General features: G+C 40.0%; 1 protein-coding gene across 5 annotated transcripts in view; it reads right to left on the reverse strand.

Annotated features, from left to right (window-relative positions):
- The window catches only part of SHANK3 (SH3 and multiple ankyrin repeat domains 3), a 7,266,504-nt gene that overhangs the window by 1,599,321 nt on the left and 5,657,099 nt on the right, over positions 1–10,084 (reverse strand). The gene's annotated exons all lie outside the window — the stretch shown is intronic.

The following is a 10,084-nucleotide window of genomic DNA, read 5'->3' on the forward strand; positions in this document are numbered from 1 at the left end:
AAATAAAAGTGGAGATCTACAAATCAGCAAAGCCATGGCATATGTAAATTAGCCGCATAGGAGGAATTATTTTACTAAAGTTTTATAATTTTGATAGTCCAATACCTTTACATTCATAAATGAATGTACTATACTCATAACTTGTACACAAATTCCTTACTAATTTTTTAGGATAAGGATGATAAGTCACAAGATCAAATTTATGATACCTCATACAATGAGCATGTGTAATGTATGTAGGTGTTCTATGGCACAAGGTTAAAGGCTTTATGTCTCACATTACTTACACTTTTACGGTAAGTGTAACATGGGGAGACCATTGTTAATTATATGACACGGAATGGCTAACATAATTCAGTGCTAATGAAAATGGGGAAATGTTTTCTTGAGTCTGATAAATTTGTTTTGAAAGACCGTTGTAAAGCATTAATTAGGGCATTAGGGTTCAGTCTCCTACAATTAAAAGTAGAGGAATTATATGTAGTGCATGGAGCATGGTGATTACTTTCTAATATCTGGAAAAACACAAATCAGCTAACCATATTTTCAGAGTGAGACTCATTCTTAAATGTTTAACATCCCCTGCTTCAGTTGTTAAGACGGGGTATCAAGCAGGGCAGTTAAACCTGCCAGTACTGAACAGCAAATGATAGCAACAGAATAAAAGTCACATTTGTTTCTGTCTGCTGTCTGTGCTGCTAGTGTAGCTCGGACTTTTACTAACATAATAGAATCTCATACAATGTCTTTCTGACAGTACTTGTTAAGTGCTTTATGGCTTTGACTGCCAGCAAATCACTGAGCGATATTTTTTTTCCTATAACTAATAACACATGGAGCAGATATAGCTCCATGCACTACAAAGAATTATGATCAGGTCTCTGATCGTTAACCCTTTATTATGTGTTCTCGACATGGATGTTAAAATTCACCTCTCAAGCATTGCTCTCAAAGTGAATTTCTTGGTATCCATATCCTCAGCACATAATCTCTTTCTAGCAGTCACAATCCTTTATATTAAGTTGAAGAAGCATTAATACCACATGCCATATCCGACAACAAAAATGAGCACCTAAACTGCAAAAATCCTAAACACCATCTACAACAAAACACCACTGCTACAGTAACAATTCATAACTCCTAGCTTTGAGGGATGTGGAATTAGAATAGGAACCTTAACATTTAATTTCAGTACTTGTTATAGGCAAAGAAATACCTCAGTAGTAAAGTTTGGTTTTAATACATGGGAAAACATGGACCCATAGACACACACACACACACACACACACACACACACACACACACACACACACACACACACACACACACACACACCTTGCAATTATGTCAAGAACCATAAGGTTGACTGTTGGTAGTATAGTTTGGCAACATCAAAGTTGTTGTCAAACAACTCTGTCATTGTCCATGTTGGTGTGAATGACCTGAGACATACCTCCCTGTACTACATGAAAAGAGACATGGAAGAGCTCTCTGATCACATAGCCCTGGCTGGTATGACCCTGACCCTGAGTAGCATGCTGCCCTCACCAAAAATGATGCCACAGTATAAAGAAAAAAATATCAATTTCAACAACTGGCTAAGTTTCTGGTGTCATTCAAAGGGGATCCAGTATCTGTCCACCTGGGATGACTTGCTTGATAAGCCACATTGCTTCACAAGAGATGGCTTGCACCTGTCACCCTTAGGCTTTTGAATACTGGCCAAGATTTTTGCCGCCCCCATAGGTCCTTTTTTAGGCAAGGCTCAAAAGACAAACCCACCACCGTAAATAGCACAAGTAACCAAAAACTGAGGGTAATGCTACTCAACACCAGAAGTCTAAACCTCAAAATGCATGCACTTGAGACACTCCTCAGTATGGAGAACATCGATATCTGTGCAGTAACAGAAACTTGGTTTATGGTTCCAGGGAGCACCCCAGCACTACCAGACTATAACTCATACCATACTTTTTGGCCACAGAACCCGGACCGAAACACAAAAGGTGGGGGTGTATCTATATTCATCAAGGATACCCACACCTCCACATTAGTGGCACAGCACAATGCCTCAAAGATCATCCATGTGCAACTAACAATGGGCAAAACTACAGTTCAAATTGTAACTTGCTACAGATCACCCACCATGACCCAGGACCCCCATTCTGCTTTTCTGGAGACACTGAAATCATTCAATATTAGGGTGTTTGGTAGGACCTTCATATTTTCCAATTACCCAAACATTAACTGGGAGAACTACTCAAGTACTAACTCCCTTGCCCAATGCTTCCTAGAATTTATAAACGCAAATGCCTTGTATCAACTGGTCAACACCGTCACCGGAGGTGACAACATATTGGACCTGGTCATCATCAACATGGGTGACTGGTGTAATAAGCTGGAGGTCAAGCCCTGGCTGGTTAAATCAGACCATAGACTAATCACTCTGGATATCCATATTCCGTCCCCACCCCCAATAAAGGAAACCAACATGAAAAACTTTTCAAAAGCAAACTTCAAGTTACTTAAGACCGAGGTGGAAAGGTTCACAGCCCCCTTGCTAAAGGACAACGCTGTCCAAGCTGCTGAATCCCTTACAAAGGCAATCTATGAGCACCTGCAAGAATGTATGAGTCGTGCATCCCAAGTAAAACCAAGACTCACTCCTCCAAGAAAAGGAAACCAGTCTGGCGGACTCCTGCCATAAACAAGCTATACAATAGAAGGAGGAAACTAGTGCAGAAAAGAGTAAAATTCCAAGAAGGAAAGACATCCCTGATCAGTATCAGCAAGAAACTACAATCCCTCATAAAATCATCCAAGGCTAGCTTCGAAAGAAAAATTGCCAAGGACTCCAAAGATAACCACAAAGCGTTCTTTAGCTATGTCAAGAACCTTAGTGGAAACTCTCAGATCTGCTCTGAGTTAGTGCAGAATGGCACAAAATACACTGAACCGACTGATATTGCCAACATCCTGGCAGACAGGTTTAGTTCAAACTTCACCCCCCTCTCACCCCCTAAAGAGCCCATAACCCTACCAAAAGAATGTAGTGTCTTGGCAATCACTGACACACAGGTTAAAACAGCCCTATCCAAAGCCAAAAATATATATTCATTGGGACCAGACAGTGTCCCAGGCTGTGTCTTACATGAGCTCCAAAATGAACTAACCCTTCACCTAAACACACTGTTCAAACTCAGCCTCTCTACAGGCTATGTACCCATAGAGTGGCACACAGCAACAGTTATCCCAGTCCACAAAGGTGGAGCCACAATGGACCCTGGGAACTATCGCCCTATAAGCCTGACTAGCCTGGTCTGCAAGGCTATGAAGTGCATCATCATAGAATTCATTAACAGAGACATTGGGAACCTTCAAACATTGAACCCTACCCAGTTTGGCTTTGTTAAGGGCAGATCATGCCTCCTAACCCTGGTGGACTTCTTTGAGACAGTTACCAAGGCTTTAGATGAGGGAACGGAGGTCCACATAGCCTACCTAGACCTCACAAAGGCTTTCAACACCATTCCCCATTCTGGTATTATAGACAAGCTCACCAGTCTGAACATTAACCCCTATGTCACGAGATGGGTTGCCAGTTGTCTCATGGATAGAACCCACATGGTGAAAGTTGCAGGCTCTAGGTCTGACTCTAAACCAGTTACAAGTGGTGTCCTCCAGGGCTCAGTCCTGGGACCCATCCTGTTCAGTATATACTTCTCAGAGGTACATACAAGCACAGGAGGACTATGGCTGACCACGTTCTTAGACAACTGTAAACTGGGAGCCATAATTGACTCTCCAGCTGATACAGACATCCTCCAGAAGAGTCTCACTGAGACGGATACCTGGTGTCAAAATCATGACCTCAAGCTAAATGCCAAAATGTGCATAGTCATCCCCTTTGGAAAAAACAAAGTAACCGCAAACTCCCACATATGCGGTAGTCCCCTAAACACAGAAAATGGAATAAGGGATCTGGGGACCCAAGTAGATAGTAATCTCTCCTTTGATAATCATATTGCCAAGGTGGTTAGAAAATCCTTCTATGTGGCCCACATAATCACAAAAGGGTTCACATCAAGAACAAAAGAGGTTATTGTGCCGCTCTACTCATCACTCATCAGACCCATCATAGAGTACAATGCACCATTTGGGATGTACCTGCAACAGCTAGAAAGACCACATAAGTACCTCACCAAGAGGATTACTGGCCTCAAACATGTGCCCTATGCAGCCTGACTGAAGAAACTTTAGCTGTACTCGGTTGCATACCACTTACTCAGAGGTGATCTCTGCCTGACATACAAGGCCATGTCCAACCTAGAATTGATGGACATGCTCCACCTAAAAAAAAAAAAAAAAAAAAAACAAATCCCCAAGAGCCACACACTCTAGGGATCTAAACCTCACCACAACGATAAATAGGACATGCTGGATGGATAGATTCCTGTCCCAGAGACTCCCCATGCTTTGGAACAGGATTCCAATCTACATTAGGCAGAGCCCCTCACTAACACTCTTCAAGAGAAACCTTGACGAGTGGATGGGAAACAGAAAATTTACCCTGGGATCACTGCAGTGGCTCTGCTGGACAGAGGCACAGGGAACTAATGGCTTTGCTGGACTGAGGCACAGGGAACTAATCTAAGGGGGCAGCGAAAGCCAATGCATTCTGGCTAGGCTTATAGATGCCCTCGGGCAGATAGCCTAGTTCTTACCTATGAACCTATGAACCTAAGTGTATGTCTAATGAAGCAATTCTTTGTTTAAGGACTGAGTTTACCATTACAATAATGTGCTGTTTGTAAACAGCAAAGTTTGTGGTATTGCAGACTTCCCTTAAGTTGTATGACAGTGGTTATATATAAAAATATAAGTAAAGTGAGTACAGATGCAAGATGTAGCCATCTTGGAAAAAGCACTCTGTTATGGTTGCATGTATTGCTTCATCTGTTTGCTTTGTTACACATTCCAGAATATGTGTTCTGCTTTAACAATATGCTCTTTGAGTATGTAGTTTCACTTTGGCTCCATGTCTATCAATAGGGGTTTCATTGGTCTGGTGACTGTAATGTAACCTTGCTGTGGTTCATCTTAATGTAGTGACATGCACAATATACACAAATACATACACACACACACACACACACACACACACACACACACACACACACACACACACACACACACACACACAGAATTATGGTCTTCAAGACTGTGACAGTAACTTGCAGTTGATTTACTCCACTGTGGAGTAATCCCTGGATCTTGTGCAGAATATGTCAATGTTTGTTGTTTCAGCTTTAATAATGTTGATATTGTGGAAATTGGCTTAGATGGTCATTCGATCAGCTGTCCTACACACACACACACACACACACACACACACACACACACACACACACACACACACATACTGGCTTAGCTGGTCATTCAACCAGCTGTCCTACACACACACACACATACACACACACACACACACACATATATATATATATATATATATATATATATATATATATATATATAAAATTTGTGTGTGTGTGTGTACCTGTGTGTGTATCTTTATGTATGTACATAAATATGCACAATTAACATTGCTGTCACAAACTTTATAGACTGAATTTATTGATTGCTTGTTTTTTCTTTTACAGGCTGGGGTACCTTGCATGGGTTCTTGCTGAGGTCACTACTTTCCTTGTACATCTTACAGACATGAAGACAGGAAAAATGGCAATCCTGCAAACTAACTGTAGGTGCATGTGCAGTCAGCACCCTATAATGGAATGATGTTACGTGTGGCATAGGTTCTTTCACCTTTTGCTTGCTAGACAGGCTCTGTCCCCCCTGTGACCACAAATCAACAAAGTATTATCAGAAAATTAGTGAATATTTTGACACATAGACACACACACCCACACACACAGAATTATGTACAAACTATGGTTCCACTTTTTAGTATACCAGGATTAGTTTTCTATTGTATTTTTTTAGGTGCTGTAATACATTCCTATCTTATCCAAGTACCTGCTGAACCCATGACAACACAGGCATACACATTGCACATTCCAACACCTTGTATCTCCTCTATGTCAGACGGGGGGTAGAAGTGCATAGACAATCAGCACTTAAAATTCCTTTGTTGCTGTTAGTTTTTTTCTTGGAGTTTATATAATTGGTTATATTTATGACAGATTTAATTGTTTGTTTGCCTTTTGAGATGCTTGACAAATACGCTTTCTTTTCTAGTTTACTTCTCGTGAGTTGTAATAATGCTATACCCTACCACATATGACAACAGCTTCTACATCATCAAAGAGAAGTTTCACTGCACTTCAGGAGATACTGATTACTGTCTTGTGTAATACACAGGTCATGATCCTTCATGGCCAGTTCATTTCTTGTTGTGGGCTTTTACAATAACCAAACTAGTTTTTTGTCACATGTGCACACAAAGGGCAGCGCTTCCCTCCAGATATACATAGCTCCTAAATGCTTCTGGTCACTCCAGTGTCATACTCTATGTTATCTATAGTAAATTTTAAGACCAAGGTTTGTACGCAGGATTCCAGATGGTATTCATATGATGCTCTTATAAAGCAGTACATCTATTTGCCACCAGTAACGGTTCCCTTTCCTTGTAATGCAGTTAAGCATACATCAAGCATGTTTAGCAGCAACTGTCCATGGGATAGCCTGTTTTTGTACTCGATGTTTAAGAGGCAAATCACAAACTTTTAATAAAGTGGCAAGGACAGTCCCAACAATGATGGGCCTCGACTCTATATTTTCTTCTTGTTCTTTCCTCAGCAAAAAGAGAAGGCAGGCTACCTTCCAAAAGAGTTTGTTAATGTTACCAGCCTTAAATACAAATGCTGCCCCTGCTGTAAGAAAGTGTGATCTCAAATGACAGCATGGAAAATTCTCTGCAAAGAGTGTTTTTGTACATGTGTGACTTAGTATTCAATAAATGTAGTATTACTGTGTTACATATCTGCAGAGGAACTTTGAGGCATGACAGTGGCTCACTGTATTGCATGCTTGATTTTCCTGCTATAAAACCAAGAGGGTCTCTGGTTCTAATCCTAGCTGAGAAATAGTAGCTAACAGTTTTTATAAACATTTTATTTCAGTAGTATGGGACAGAGTTGCTTGACTGCTAATATTTCAGCAAAATGTTTTCAATGATATTCTTTCTACACTTTGCAAAATCTGTCCTTGTATACATTCTTTACAACAGATGACAAATGCACATAGCATATTCTTTTTTTAAATAAATACTTTGCACAATAATTTTACTTTTATTTTATTTGACTTTTGTAACCAGGTTGGAGCACTAATCTCAGATGACCAATATCAGTTTCAGCCTGGGAAAAAGAATCACAAAAGAATAATGCATTTTACAAAGAGAACTAGACAGAAAACTGAAACTGTGCTGCATGCCATGCAGTTCTGCATTCTGGTTACACTGTGTTCTGTTTTCTCATATTCTCACATTGTCATGTTTTAGTTATTTTATGATAATCCACAGGAAACGTGCTGTAGGAAATAAGATGAAGGATTTCTTTACTGCTTTTCTAGGTAGGAGTTAAGCATTTTGATGTAGTTATTTTTGTGAAATTGACTTCCATATGTGGTAGTTGTCATTTTTCTGGCAATAATTCACTTGTTCCCAACAGTTAAATCTGCCACTGATGAAAGTTGAAATAATGACTACAATGTACTTGTACTTTCTAAATAAAGTGATAATAACTAAAACAAAAGCACTTCAATGCCTGCCTAGCAATCTGCAGCACCTGTTTGCACCTACTTCACTACAACAGTCAGTGACATGATGAACTTTTCCTAAATAGTGATAACACACAGACAAATGAATACATAGCAGTCCCAATACCCACCACCCAACTCAAAAAGCTCCAGATATCTGTGGTGCCACATCTGTAATAAATACAAACTGCAACAGACACTATCGCATCCCTGGTGCAGGCACACTTTAAAACACACTCACTACTTAGTGGAGCATGTTTGGTGGTTGTTACTAAATTAATATCATGATCCCTTGGTACTGTTAAACACCTCCTTCAATTGCGTTAGATACACCTGCAAGCAGAGGGTCACAGCAAAATTTGCTTTTCCTTAACAAAAGTGATCTGGCATTATAACTACTGTGCATTAGAAATAAAAAGCATCCATGAAACTCCTTCATGATGTGCACCAGCAGTGAACCACTTCTTAACATGACTTACCTGCTCATGTATCCAAAACAAATAAATATCACATGTTTTGCCACACTCCTTGCAGATACATTTATGCAGCAACTTGCACATCTAATGACTCTACATAGGCCAACAACTACAATTAAAAGCTAAAATGATTTTTTTTTTAAAAAGTGTAATACAGCCCTGCTTTCTTCCCACGCACACTTGGGGATCTAGTGATTACTCATTCAAGGTGTCTTACCTCATCAATCATTTCTAAAGAATCCACACTGTCTTAATGCAAAGTTTCTCCATTAAATCATGCCCCAGGCATGTGCTAGTAGAGCACATACAGACCAGCTATCAGTCATCTCACATTTGCTCATTTCCTTTTGTTCAGCTTTTGTTTCAAACATGTAGCTTCCTTCTGTAGCCCTTTCCCCCCCGAAGGAAGTACTGCTGTCAGTATTCTGCGATTTCCAATTTCCTCAGAGTTTTATATTTCTGAATTTGTTTTTGGGTTAATTGTCACTCACTGTGTGATCTCTCAAGGTTGGTAGCTATTCGTACCATGCTCGATCAATCTGTGCCACCTTTCCTCCTTCCCTGGGCAAGGTCAGGCTCTACTTTCATCAGTAGAAATGAGTGAGAAGAATGCTAATTACAACAAGCTGCCAGCAGGAGGCGACTGTGGTAGCCAAGCTGCAAGCTTTGAGAAGCTGTCTCACAGAAACTGCAGCTATGTGCCTGCAGTCCTTGGGACTGACAACCTAAGTAGTAATGCATAAGGAATCTGTAGAGCAGAAGCATCTCAGTCCGAATATCATACAGATTTACCATTACACTGAAAGTATTGGCATTTCTAGGTTTTGGCTAGCTTAGGAACATAGACAGAACCCTTACTGCAAAAAAAAAATGTATCAGTGATATAACACAAAGAAACTACTAGCTCAGAGATGGTTCTATGGAATTACATCTCCAGGGTGGCTTATGAACATAACTCTAGAGATGTAGCCCACCAATTCCCCAAAAGCGCTCCTATCCACCTGTGGATATTGCTCCCTCCACATCTTTGCATGCTTTTTCTTCTCCTACCCACAACATTCTGCAGTACATAACATTTAGAGTTACAGGCAGAATATAGAATCATTTTTAATTGATTAATTCATATGCATACCTGATAACTCTTAATAAGATAAAATGAGAATAGAAAAAAGTCACATAAAATGGTACAGGCATGTGAAATAATTATGTAAAGACTTTCAAACCAGCTGCTAAACAATTATAAATGTTCTGTTAATTTCCATGCAAGAATCAAATCTGCACATCTGTCTTAACAATTCATCCAGCTGCAGTCACATTTTTGGCTTCCTTCATCTTCTTCCTTTTAGTTGCCATTTTACCTTCTCACTTAGTCCTGCCTTTATTTTGTATTTTCTGCAACATTTCCAATTTTATTGCTCCAGTCTAAACATTTCCTTTCATCCATTATTACTTTTTATTCTTCACAGTCTGCCTTTTTGTCTCTGTCACTTCATTTTTACCACCAATCTGCTTTTCCATCACTTTCCTCTCAGGTCTGTTTCCCTGCAGTTGATTTACCTGTCTGTTTAACCCGACATGTGAATCAGATGGTGAAATATAGAATTCACTCCAGCCTGTACAGTCATGCAGCTTTTTTGAAATATCTATATATATGCGTGTGTGTGTGTGTGTGTGTGTGTGTGTGTGTGTGTGTGTGTGTGTGTGTGTGTGTGTGTGTGTGTGTCTGTGTCACACACACACACACACACACACACACACACACACACACACACACACACACACACAATTACAGACACTGATGTATTGCAAACACTGACTATAATCTGAGATGGCAA

Source organism: Protopterus annectens, chromosome 11.part0 (genome assembly GCF_019279795.1).
Source record: "Protopterus annectens isolate FY-2018-M chromosome 11.part0, PAN1.0, whole genome shotgun sequence".
Classification (NCBI taxonomy): Eukaryota; Metazoa; Chordata; order Ceratodontiformes; family Protopteridae; genus Protopterus; species Protopterus annectens.